General features: G+C 34.7%; 1 protein-coding gene across 1 annotated transcript in view; it reads left to right on the plus strand.

Moving 5' to 3' along the window:
• The window catches only part of LOC135206105 (cholesterol 7-desaturase nvd-like), a 271,484-nt gene that overhangs the window by 29,773 nt on the left and 227,594 nt on the right, over nucleotides 1-14,117 (plus strand). The gene's annotated exons all lie outside the window — the stretch shown is intronic.

Genomic DNA, 14,117 nt, shown 5'->3' on the forward strand with positions numbered 1-14,117 from the left:
GCAATTGGTATTCCTCTCATGTGCCGTTGTATCTCATCAAGACGCCATCCTTGAATGGCGAGGATAAATTTAGCCAAGATCTGCTGTATTATGGCTTCAGGCTCTATCGGTGAGACCTTTCCTTGTTTGTAATGGTGATATATATATATATATATATATATATATATATATATATATATATATATAGTATATATATATATTATATGTTACTGCCTCATTCATTTTTTTAACTTCTGAGTTTAGGATAGAACCTTCAGTGACCCCAAGTCGTCCGTATAAGTTTCATATAGTAATATAGAAGGTTCATCAGCCACTCGTCAATCCCCGCCACCCTCCACGCACTCCACCCTCACATACAGTATACGCCACCCACATATTATCTTCCTACCCATCGGTCTGCACCGAATTAACACCGCCCCCACCTTTTTTTTTGTTTTTTTTTTGTTTGTTTTGTTTTTTTTGTTTTTGTTTACAAAGCCAGATAAAATCTTTAGCTCGTTGGGCAAGATCTCATGAAATGAACTGTTCATGTATGAAAAAATAAACAGAACGGAAATAAACTTTTATATGAATAATTATTAGTAAAGTTTTGTGAACCATCAAATGGTAGAAGCCAGTTAGTCTTTATTTCGATGAGCAAGTTCTCATGAAATGTTCATATATGGAGAAACAAACAGAACGGCAATAGAAGGATGATAAAATGCGGATATTAAAGCTACCGATCAGATCTGTTTTTCCTTATATGCACAACTGCCACTAGGAAATCTAGGTTAAACCTCTGAGGTTTAGTTTTATCCGGTACAGATATGGATTTGCACTGTTCAAGGATGACTACTGGAGACTGCCTAGTGGGTAAAAAATAAATATAAAGGCAGTCAGACATTCGTAAAGCCCTTTTGAATTAAATACTTCAAGTAAAAGACATTCTGAATTGCTAATGAGTTTATTTGAGGTCATATAACGTACAGTATAGGTTAACAACGTTAGTCCAAAGAAGGGCTATACAGTATATAGTAACAAAATGAAGAAATACCGATTTATTATAGAGTCGTCTGACAGATGTGGATTTGGAATTAGTTTCATAACTAATGTCGTTTATGAAAATCAAATGTAGATGTCGAAACGGTTAACATTTCATCATTCACATGAATGGTTTGTTTGGGAAATTAAAGTAATTCTCTAAGATATCACCGGAGGTCCAGACTACTGTACTATGCTAGTCCAACGTGGGAATTTCAACGCATCGGTAAATAGTGATCCAAGTCCCCTTACTGGAAATTTTACTCAATGACAAAATAAATTATAAAATGGAACTCTTCTGTTCCTTGTATGTCCAAATTTGCTTGTACTTGCATAGACACGAATACCAGTAAAGCCAACAGAACCTATTTATTTTGCTTTATGAAACGAGCGAAGAAATATGGAAGCAAAGAGGATCTCTCTCTCTCTCTCTCTCTCTCTCTCTCTCTCTCTCTCTCTCTCTCTCTCTCTCTCTCCTGATTAACCCTCATTGAAACCTTCTCTTAAGAGTGAATCTCTCTCTCTCTCTCTCTCTCTCTCTCTCTCTCTCTCTCTCTCTCTCTCTCTTCCATCGATCCCGCGTCATCCTTTCAGATCACAGGATCACAGTTTCTGTACTTCGGGTTTCCCCAGACCACATGAAAGAAGAAGTCTCGTGGTTTACGCCTGGGCAACTTTTCTAGGAACACTCTCTATACAATAATCTTCTTCTTTCTCCCCCCCCCCCACCTCTCCCCACGATCCTCTCCTTCACGGTAGAAGCTGAGACCACGACAGTCTCTTATTTCACTCTGGCTTTGTTAATTTTTTGCAGTTTGCTCGGTAAGATTGGCTGGAATAGCATGACAGTGACGTCAGTGTGATGTGATTTGTGTCTGGCATTAAAAGTCAATTGTGACCCTGACGCGAGGTAAGGGTGTGATCATCAGGTGCTTGTGGGTTTTTTAGTATAACCGGTCTTTTATAAAGGTTTGGTTATACGCACGCGCTACATGCAGCAATTACTTATATATATATATATATATATATATATATATATATATATATATATATATATATATATACATATCTCTCTCTCTCTATCTCTCGCCCTCTCTCTCTCTCTCTCTCTCTCTCTCTCTCTCTCTCTCTCTCTCTCCTCTCTCTCTATATAATATATATATATATATATATATATATATATATATATATATATATATATATATAAATATTATTATATATATGTGTATATATATTTTACTAACAATTATTTTCCCACTACACTCTTTCACAGATATGTTTTTAAACTTCTTAATAACGTTTTTATTCCAAAAGTCTCCTTACTTACTGTGCCTAAGCTTCCATTTTACGCAAATGTACCTTTAATCCATGACAAAAATTTTCTACGATCCACTAAGAAAACTCATATTTCATTTATACCAGCTATTAGATTTAATATCATCCCAACAAATCCACTCAGTTTAGGTAGTTTGTTTAAATTTAAGGATAAACTTAACCCTTTGCTAATCCTGAATTTTCTAACATGAGACAACACACCAATAAATGCAAACAGAATATACAATACAAAGATTTTGAAATATTGGGACGGGCACCGAATGGCAAACTAGCGACAATTCTGGAGTCCTTGTTTATTAAACAGCTTGTTCCTCAATTGAACACGCAGTCTTCCTCGACAACTCTTTACCTAACGTGAGCTGTTTGCCGGCCTCATTCGGTTTGTTTCCTTCTGACTTCTGTCCTTACTTTCTCTCTTGATGGTTGGTTCTGCTACAACTAGTTTTTATTTTTTATTTTCTTACCTTGTCGTTTATAATGTATTTTGTCTTGTATTTGTAACTTTGCGTTTTGAAACGTTGCATAAATGTATTTTAAGGACCACCTGGGATGTACTTCTCCCACAACAATCTTCTATTTTTCGAGTTACTACTAACCACCATATCTTAGAGCGTTATATATATATATATATATATATATATATATATATATATATATATATATATATACTACTTACATATATATATATATATATTATATATGTATGTATACATTTAAATAGAAATATATATATATATATATATATATATATATATATATATATATATATATATATATATATATGCTATTGAATTACTACCATTTAGTTAACCGACTGATATTATGTCAACAGACAGTGGAATTCCAGGAAAGGGAGTTTTTTGTCACTCCCAAAGCATGATTAGTTGTGCCTTTAAATGCATCATGTTTTGCGACTGCTAAAATTATCAGATTGACGTTTTGAATTATCACAAAACCGGTGACTGGGAAGTGTTTTTTTTTATATAATAATAATAACCCAAGAATCACGTGTCTCTCTCTCTCTCTCTCTCTCTCTCTCTCTCTATCTCCTACGCAAGCTGTAAAATTTCTGACTCGAAATGCCGCATAAACATTGAACATTCACTTATATCTGTATCGTATAATTGCCTTCGTTATCAAACCAGTTTTATTCTAATTTGAAACAGCTTCCTGCACACTTGTCTTAGTCCCCTAAATGATGTCTAAGCTTTGATATCATGAAGAGCAGCATTTTTGGACTTTGTCAGCCTTCAAATTTTTTTATAATTTGTTTTAAGAGTAATGGAAACTCCTCTCTCTCTCTCTCTCTCTCTCTCTCTCTCTCTCTCTCTCTCTCTACACTTCCTCAATTGCCCGTATTATGCACGTATGTATATGTATCAGACATATTTGGTGTGCAATTTTTGGTTTTAATAACCTTCAAATTTTAGTAATGAAATCATGTCTCTCAAATCTCTCTCTCTCTCTCTCTCTCATCTCTCTCTCTCTCCTCTCTCTCTCTCTCTATATATATATATATATATATATATATATATATATATATATATATATATATATATATATATATATATATATACTATATATATATATCATATATATATATATATAATATATATATATATATATATATATATATATATATATATATATATACACTTCTTCATTGCCCGTATTATTCATGCATGTATCTCTCTCTCTCTCTCTCTCTCTCTCTCTCTCTCTCTCTCTCTCTCTCTCTCTCTCTCTCTATTTATACACTTCCTTCGTTGTCCGTGTTATGCATGTATGTATGTATCAGACGTATTTTGTGTGGATTTCTGGTTTTTTTGCCCACCTTCCATCTTCGCTGACATCATCGACCGCGCACTAATGTGTCCGTATGAGTTGTTTCCAGGAAATTGGTAGAAAACCGGATGTAACTGAGCGCGTACGCTTCTGCGAGCAAGTCGTTGGATTATTATTATTATTTTTTTTACGTATTATATATTCCTGTCATTTTCAAGGCTTGGCGGTGACTTTGTACTTAGGAGTTAGATTATATGCAGCTGTGTGTCACGATCTGTCAAACTCAAGCCGGTTCAGAGTTGAAATTGAATCACCAAGACCGTTGGAAATATGAATTGATACATAATCTATCCATTAAATTGATTCAAAATATAAAGTGAGACTTAGGTTCGCCAATAATTAGGTTGCTTCAAGATGGAGAATGAAGTATTTAAAGCACAAAGGAGAACGGTAATTTTATACTGAAAAAACTAACATATTTATGTTTAATCTTTCAGGGGGTAGCTTGTTTTGTTTCATCTATGAATGAAAAAATGGCGGTGGGGTTACAGTAATGATTTGTCATGTCAGTCTATAAGTTGCTTAAGCCTCCTGAGCGCTATGACACATTTTTAAATATTTTCTTCACATTGGATGCATTAAAGTACCGTGGTATATCGTTCAGTCAGCATTTCCGTTTTTTTATTGTTAAGAGTTTTTTTAGATTTCCTCTGAAAATTATTTAATTAGGTGTTTACCTATGTTGATGTAACTTTGCTCTCATTAAGAACAGTCTTTATGTACAATATTGCAAATCATTCAACAAAATCACGAATAGATTGTTGTTTTGTATACTGCAACCTGGATGATCAAACACCCATCTGAGTGCTCAGTCTTTTTTCAACTTATTTTATTTATTATGTTTTGTTTTATTTTATTTTATTTTATTTGCAAAATTTGGAACGTCCCATCTGGTGTATGGTTTTGATTCTCCCGTCCTTGAGAAATGAAAGATGTCTGCAGAACATATTGCAAGTATTCCTTCCTGGAGAGAGAGAGAGAGAGAGAGAGAGAGAGAGAGAGAGAGAGAGAGAGAGAGAGAGAGAGAGACTTTGTCCTTGTGAAACTGGGTATTTTATGCGTCTCGCTAGTGGTTGAGAAGCATGAAGTTTGTTATTATTATTATTATTATTATTTTATTATTATTATTATTATTATTATTATTATTATTATTATTATTATTATTATTATTATTGAAAAAGAAACCCACAAATTCAATTTGTAACTTGTTTACTTCTAAGTATTTACATTAAGTTTTACTCCACACTCGAGTACTTTCAGGCCCTTCTGTGGCCCCATTCTCAAGAGATGTTTGGGATGTTAGCCTGGTCAAGGCCCAGCAGGTCTTCTGGAACTTCTTCTCGTTGTGCTGTCATTTATGCGATGGCTGTTCTGGTTTTCTTGAGAGTTGCCAATATCCCCTCTTGTCGCTCTGATATCCTGAGCTGATGGTCAATGGAATTCACCCTTGTGGTAAGGGTGTGGTCACCGAAAGTCTGTTGGGCAGGAAACCTCAATCTCCAGGTCAGCAGGGTCAATCTTAGCTTCTTTAATATCAAAGCTCGGCTTATGGGATCTTCTGAGGTAAAACCTTTGTTTCCTTCAATTACTTTGATCTCTCTGATAACGCACCTTCTCACTACCCTCCTGTGACTAATTTTGTTGCTTTTGTATATAAGCCTACTGTTTTTGAAATCCATCCTATGGTCATTTTCCCAACAATGTCTAGCTATAGCACTCCCTGAGAAGTTAAGCTGTACTGCCCTTATATGTTCTTGACTCTAGTCCTTATTCCCCTACCTGATTCCCCCACATATCTGTCTCCACAATTATTGCAATTGATTATATATACCCCGCTACATCATCTGTATTTACTGTCTTCTCCTTCCAATTTATTTTTACATACTTTTTTTTGTTGTTTTTAAAGTATTATCAAATGTATATACAAATTTATATTGACTTTCTTTCATTTTTGAAGTGATTTGTTTCATTTTAGGCATAAAAGGGAGGGCAACTATTTTCTTGTTTTCTTTATTCCATGTACTCTCTACATTCGCTCGTAAAATATTTTTTTTCTAGCTTTGTTGAGTGCCCTTTTTCTGAACCATTCCGGGTATGCTAATGCATCGAAGCTTTTATATCGATGTAATTTATTTCTTGCTCTATCTTGCAAGGGTCACACGTTCTCATTGCCCTAAGAAATAAACCTGTTAGAACCCCTATTTTTATATCATGACTATGAAGAGAAGAAATGAATATATGAGTTTGTATGTGTGGGCTTTCTATATGTGCTGAATTCATATCCTGTTTCTTTTCTTTCTATGAGTATGTCTAAAAAGGGCAGTTTATTATTGTTACTTTTCTCTAAAGTGAACTGGATATTGTTATCAAACTTATTGAGCTCATCTAGAAAAGTTTTCTATTTTATTTCCATCCCCTTGCAGAATAGCAAAAATATCATCCACGTATCTCCACCATCCTTGCAGTTTTAAGTTAGGGACATTCACATTAGGAACTAGATTAGTTTCGAAATATTCCATATATGTTAGCGAGTATAGTGATAATGAGGACCCCATAGCTACTCCATATTTTTGTTTGTAAACATGTCCCTCAAACGTGAAATAAGTATCACTGACACACAATTTGATCAACTCAAGGAAGACGCCTATTTCGATGTTTGGATTGAAAATACCCTCATTATGTTTAGTCTGTAGGAATTCTAATACTTTACCTAAGGGGACATTTGTGAATAATGCTACTACATCAAAACTAACCATGTGTTCCCTTTATATTCTTTTTCTTAACTTGTCTATGAAATCTACTGAATGTTTAATATGGGATTCTGAAAATATACCTAAGTATATTCCTAGTTCTCCAGCTATAACCCACACACAGCTAAGTTTTTGTTAGGAGATTTCCTACTAGAAACAATAGGGCGTAGTGGGCAGCCCTCCTTGTGTATTTTGGGGCTGCCATATATATATATGCAAGTTCAGGTAATTTACTTGAGAATAATTTAGTGCATAGCATGTCCTTCCCATTACCTAGTCTACTGATTATTTTCTTCACATTCTGATTAAAGGTATTCTGAAGCTTTTGGATTGTTGGAGATTCTCTATTTTAGCATAAGTAGTTTCATCATCTAGTAGCCTGTACATTTTAACCCTATATTCTGAGCTATTCATGATGACAATACTACCCCTTTGTCAGCTTTCATAATTCTAATATCTTTGTAGCTTTTTAATCCCTTCAGAGCGATACTAAATCTCCTTGCAAGATATCTCCAAGTTTGCTTTCATTACTTCCTATCATCACTCCTCTGAGAAAAGAAAAGGACTAAATCATTGTGATGTTCAACATTAAGGTAGTTAATCTTGCTGTTGAATTCTATGTTAATATTGTTTGTAGTCCCTGCACAAAAATTTAATCCTAGCCCTAGTGCTGCTGTTTCATCCCTAGTCAAATAATCTACTTGAGATATTCTTTATATTATCCATATTGCTAAATTTTATCCAAAACCGAATTACTAAATAAACTCTCAAACTTATTTTTAATGTTGACCATGTTACGATTTGTATCAAAGTTTACTCTACTGTTGACCTGCCCAACAACTTTTTTGTACCACTCACCCCTTATGGTCTCTTGAAGTGTGTTTTGTGTACTCCTTACACCAGCAAATGCAGCTTCTTTCTTCTCCCTAAGCTCTTGCAACTTCAAGAGACCATAAGGGGTGAGTGGTACAAAAAGTTGTTGGGCAGGTCAACAGTAGAGTAAACTTTGATACAAATCGTAACATGGTCAACATAAAAATAAGTTTGAGAGTTTATTTAGTAATTCGGTTTGGATAAACATTTTAGCAATATGGTAATATAAAAGAATATCTCAAGTAGATTATTGACTAGGGATGAAACAGCAGCACTAGGGCTAGGATAAAATTTTTGTGCAGGGACTACAAACAATATTAACATAGAAATTCAACAGCAAGATTAACTACCTTAATGTGAACATCACAATGATTTTAGCTCCTTTTCTCAGAGGAGTGATGATAGGAAGTAATGAAAGCAAACTTGGAGATATCTTGCCAAGGAGATTTAGTATCGCTCTGAAGGGATTAAAAAGCTACAAAGATATTAGAATTATGAAAGCTGACAAAGGGGGTAGTATTGTCATCATGAATAGCTCAGAATATAGGTTAAAATGTACAGGCTACTAGATGATGAACTACTTATGCTAAAAGAGAGAATCCTCCAACAATCCAAAAGCTTCAGAATACCTTTATCGATGTGAAGAAAATAATCAGTAGACTAGGTAATGGGAAAGGACATGCTATGCACTAAATTATTCTCAGTAAATTACCTGAACTTGATATATATATGGCAGAAAACAAAATACACAAGGAGGGCTGCCCACTACGCCCTATTGTTTCTAGTAGGAAATCTCCTAACAAAAACTTAGCTGTGTGGTTAGCTGGAGAACTAGGAATATACTTAGGTATATTTTCAGAATCCCATATTAAACATTCAGTAATTCATAGACAAAGTTAAGAAAAAGAATATAAAGGGACACATGGTTAGTTTTGATGTAGTAGCATTATTCACCAATGTCCCCTTAGGTAAAGTATTAGAATTCTACAGACTAAACATAAATGAGGGTATTTTCAATCCAAACATCGAAATAGGCGTCTTCCTTGAGTTGATCAAATTGTGTGTCAGTGATACTTATTTCACGTTTGAGGGACATGTTTACAAACAAAAATATGGAGTAGCTATGGGGTCCTCATTATCACCTATACTCGCTAACATCTATATAGAATATTTCGAAACTAATCTAGTTCCTAATGTGAATGTCCCTAACTTAAAACTGCAAGGATGGTGGAGATACGTGGATGATATTTTTGCTATTCTGCAAGGGGATGGAAATAAAATAGAAACTTTTCTAGATGAGCTCAATAAGTTTGATAACAATATCCAGTTCACTTTAGAGAAAAGTAACAATAATAAACTGCCCTTTTTAGACATACTCATAGAAAGAAAAGAAACAGGATATGAATTAGCACATATAGAAAGCCCACACATACAAACTCATATATTCATTTCTTCTCTTTTCATAGTCATGATATAAAAATAGGGGTTCTAACGGGTTATTTCTAGGGCAATGAGAACGTGTGACCCTTGCAAGATAGAGCAAGAAATAAATTACATCGATAAAAGCTTCGATGCTTAGCATACCCGGAATGGTTCAGAAAAAGGGCACTCAACAAAGCTAGAAAAATATTTTACAGAGCGAATGTAGAGAGTACATGGAATAAAGAAAACAAGAAAATAGTTGCCCTCCCTTTTATGCCTAAAAGAGAAACAAATCACTTCAAAAATGAAAGAAAGTCAATATAAATTTTGTATATACATTTGATAATACTTTAAAAAACAAAGTATGTAAAAATAAATTGAAGGAGAAGACAGTAATACAGATGATGTAGCGGGGGTATATATAATCAATTGCAATAATTGTGGGAGCCACCGATATGTGGGGGAATCAGGTAGGGGAATAAGGACTAGAGTCCAAGAACATAGAGGGCAGTACAGCTTAAACTCTCGGGAGTGCTATAGCTAGACATTGTTGGGAAAATGAACCATAGGATGGATTTCAAAAACAGTAGCTTATTATACAAAAGCAACAAAATTAGTCACAGGAGGGTAGTAGAAGTGCGCTTATCAGAAGAGATCAAAGTAATTGAAGGAAACAAAGGTTTTTACCTCAGAGATCCCATAACCGAGCTTTGATATTAAAAGAAGCTAAGATTGACAACCCTGCTGACCGGAGATTAGGTTTTCCTGCCCAACAGACTTTCGGTGACCACACCCTTACCACAAGGGTGAATTCCATTGACCATCAGCTCAGGATATCAGAGCGACAAGAGGGGATTGGCAACTCTCAAGAAAACCAGAACAAAGCCATCGCATAAATGACAGCACAACGAGAAGAATTCCAGAAGACTGCTGGGCCTTGACCCAGGCTAACATCCCAACATCTCTTGAAGATGCCACAGAAGGGCCTGAAAGTACTCGAGTGTGGAGTAAAACTTAATGTAAATACTTAGAAGTAAACAAGTTACAATTGAATTTGTGGGTTTCTTTTTTCAATCTTCAGAAGAAAAACTGAAAGAAGTTTTGTTTGGATTATTATTATTATTATTATTATTTGAAGGTAGGAGACCCTCTCTAAACGTTTTGTTAAAGAGGATGGCAGCATCAGTGGAATTGATTTTATATTTGGTGTTTTCAATTCTTCTTATTATTCTCTTCTCATCAGGGCTGATATTTGCTAATAGCTGGCCGATGTTCATATCTTGGTTAAAGAAATTATTATTATTATAATTATTATTATTTTTATTATTATTATTATTGTTGTTGTTGTTGTTGTTGTTGTTGTTGTTGTTGTTTTTGTTTTTGTTGTTGTTGTTAAAGTATATCTAGAAGGTAATAAAGTAAGCTTTACGAACCCTGAACAGCCCTCATTGTGTAAACAGACCGCAAACTTGGCGAGGTAATTGCAGTGGCAGTCTGTAATTACGTCTGGGAATCCCTGTCCGTGGGGTTGAAACTACCTCTGATGATACTACTACTACTACTATTCAATAGCAGGTATTTCCTGAAGGAGCCTGTTATACCGTAACATTACTATCATTCCTTGAAATGACCATATACAGGTGTTCTCCTTGAGTTGCATGACGCCAGTTGGTCGCCATATAACCACAGAGCATGTGGATCTCGCTTATTTACTTACATGTTACTTATCGAATATATAATTAGATCAATTTTTTTTTTATATCAGTTATATTTCTTTATATTTCTTCATAGTGTGGGCTCCCGGGTTGCATCCTGCGTCCTTAGGAGTCCCTCACTTTTCTCACTACGTGCACTGTTTCTAGGACCACACTCTTCTGCATGAGTCCTGGAGCTACTTCGGCATCTAATTATTATTATTATTTTTTTTTTTTTTTTTTTTTTATTATTATTATTCAGTGATTAATATGCAAGCCAATAGCAAGCTAACTTTCCAAGCAACTTTCTGTTGAAGAGAATGCCCATTAGAGCAGGAAAGAGATCAGCACCTGTGCTAAGAGAAGCACAGCAGAGTAATATTCCAGAGGTTCTTCTGGAAGTTTTGCTCTTAAATGCCAGAGACTTGTCATGTACATAGTTAAAAAAAAAAAAAAAAAAAAAAAAAAAAAAAAAAAAAAAAAAAAAAAAAAAAAAAAACCAAGTCTGTGAACAGAGCAAAGAATTCTTACAAACCATTGTCTGGGTGGTCATCCTGTTGACACTTACTTTGCGTCAAGTTAAAACTATTTTTTTAAATATTTTTTTTTTTTACTTTTTTGTCCGGAGACAGGGCATTTCAAGGGCGTCTGACCACCGGGCAATTTACATATGAGTCTGTGCCCTGTTTCAGTCGTTGGTATAGTTTCCAGTTATACCCAGAGGTTTCGTGGGAGTATTTTTTTTTATATATTTTTTAAAAACACAAAATGGCTTGATGACCTTTATTATGTGCTCCGACACTGTACAGAAACCATAATAGCTTACAGTTTTGTTTTTCTGACATTATAACCGTACAAGCGTTAATATCTTACGCAAGCTTCAAAATACCAATTTAAATTTTTGTGTGTGAATAGTATTTATGTAAGCAGTAATGAAAAACAATTGAAAATTACGGTGTTATGAATTTCAGATAACAGTAATGGAAAGAGGTATTTCTTAATGCCTCGTACGTCTTGCATCAGAACTTTTTAAAACAAGGCATATAAGATTCAAATTAAATAAATATTAGTGAATTATACTGTGTAACCTGAACATTGTAATAGTACCATCTTTGCAAATTATGCTCACGGTTTATTATAGATATTTTTGCGCTATTATAAAAATAAATAACGTGAAAATTTTTATATATATATACATATATATATATATATATATATATATATATATATATATATATATATGTGTGTGTGGGTGTTGTGTGTGTGTGTGTGGTTTTGTGTATATATTTACATGGAAACGTTTGGTCAATTGTTGTTTTAAGCCCCCCTCGAACTTACAGATTATAATATATCTATATATATAATATATATATATATATATATATATATATATACATATATATATATATATATATATATATATATGTGTGTGTGTGTGTGTAGAGAGAGAGAGAGAGAGAGAGAGAGAGAGAGAGACTTATCGCATCATCATTCTCTCCAAGGGGTCGGTTGCAAGTTCTTTGAGCAAGCAAAGAATTCTCGTTATTACCAATCTCTTTGCTTCTTTTATTTCATATAACCTTTGTAGATTTAACCTTGTCATTTTAAGACCCTCGTCTAAAGCTGAAGACGAGAATTTTTCAACCATTGTATTTCCATTTCATTTCCTTTTCTAAGGAAAATATGATCAAATAATTTTGATTCTGATGCCAGTTTCAAAGTCACAGGAAACAGGGCAGTAGAGGATACTGACAAGCCAGATTTTATTTTTCATTTTATTTTAACTGTCGAGTACAAAGCACAAATATAATAATATACAACAAATGCAAAAATAAATACACAATAAAAGGTGGGCATATGAGTGGGGATAGGACAATCCCCGTTGGAACGAACAGAGAGAGTTACAGTAATAATGAAAATTGAGTACTTAAAGAAACACACTTAACTCTATGTTCGACCAGAATATACACAAGAAAAAAAAATAAACAAAAAAAGGAAATGACAAATGAACGAGAGATCCCGGTAGGAATAGACAAGAATGTCTCTCATAGAAATAAACAAAGCGTTTGTGTTCTTTTTGCAAATACCATTAGACCCCGTGTGCTTGCCATTTGCAGTAAACTGTCGATGATGAGCAATTGCTAAAAAACAATTGTCTAGATATTGTCATGGGTGAGTGTGTATGATTGGTACTCACGTGACGAGTACCATGATGAAGTGGGGGTTATGACAGTCGGTCGGTGAATATTCTTGAAGATCTCGAGATGAGAAACACAAAGACAGTATGACACACAGAATTATGTTGTACTGACCGGAAAGAACAGTCTTGGAATACTGAAGTACTGCAGAGCTCATGGAATGGTCCGATCTAAATTGACAATTTTGCGCAATTTCCATGTTTTTGGAATCTGATTTTTGATTCGCATTTTCGTCCATAAATGCAACGCCAGATCTATCGTTTGGCAAATCACTCGAAATTCCAAGATGTTCTCGATTCCAAGATGTTCTCCGCACAGGAACGCCAGTCAGAGGGCCGGCAGGTATTTGATCGTTGCTCTTTTTTTTTTTATTTTTTTTTTTTAATACCCGATCGCTTTCTCTCTTCAGAAAGTCGGCGAAGAAAAGACGAAGGAGAAAAGATATAATAAATATGCAAGATGAAATCGGAGACACTCGCGGGGACAGTTCAAAAGAAGACATCTTTTTAGGGGGGGGGGGGGGGGGGGGGGGGGGGGAGGGGGGGGGGGGGGGGCGAGGTGGGGCGGTATTACCCAACAGCCAGTGAAGGTCACCCCCGTAAGTAGAATAGTAAGTTGCAGACGAAACGATCAAACAAAAAAATTAAGGCTTAAATGTTAAGAAAATTAAGAAATAACTCCGCTAACGCTAAATGCAGAACGGTCAAAAAAAAAAAAAAAAAAAAAAAAGCCTCAAGGAATTGAAGGATTAACTTTGACATTCAGATTTCGTTGATCTGGAATATACTGGCTTGGAAGTCGGGTTTGCGAAGAAGTTCCAGAAAATTTTGGAAAGGCTGAAGTTCCAGAAAATTTAGGAAAGTCTGAAGTTTCAAAAAATTTTGGAAAGGCTGCAAAAGACGATGAAAAGGGACGAGAAAATGACACAGACTTGACATGAAAGTTGTGGAAACGTGGTTGGTGTGGCAACAAGGCGTTGA

Source organism: Macrobrachium nipponense, chromosome 29 (genome assembly GCF_015104395.2).
Source record: "Macrobrachium nipponense isolate FS-2020 chromosome 29, ASM1510439v2, whole genome shotgun sequence".
Classification (NCBI taxonomy): domain Eukaryota; kingdom Metazoa; phylum Arthropoda; class Malacostraca; order Decapoda; family Palaemonidae; genus Macrobrachium; species Macrobrachium nipponense.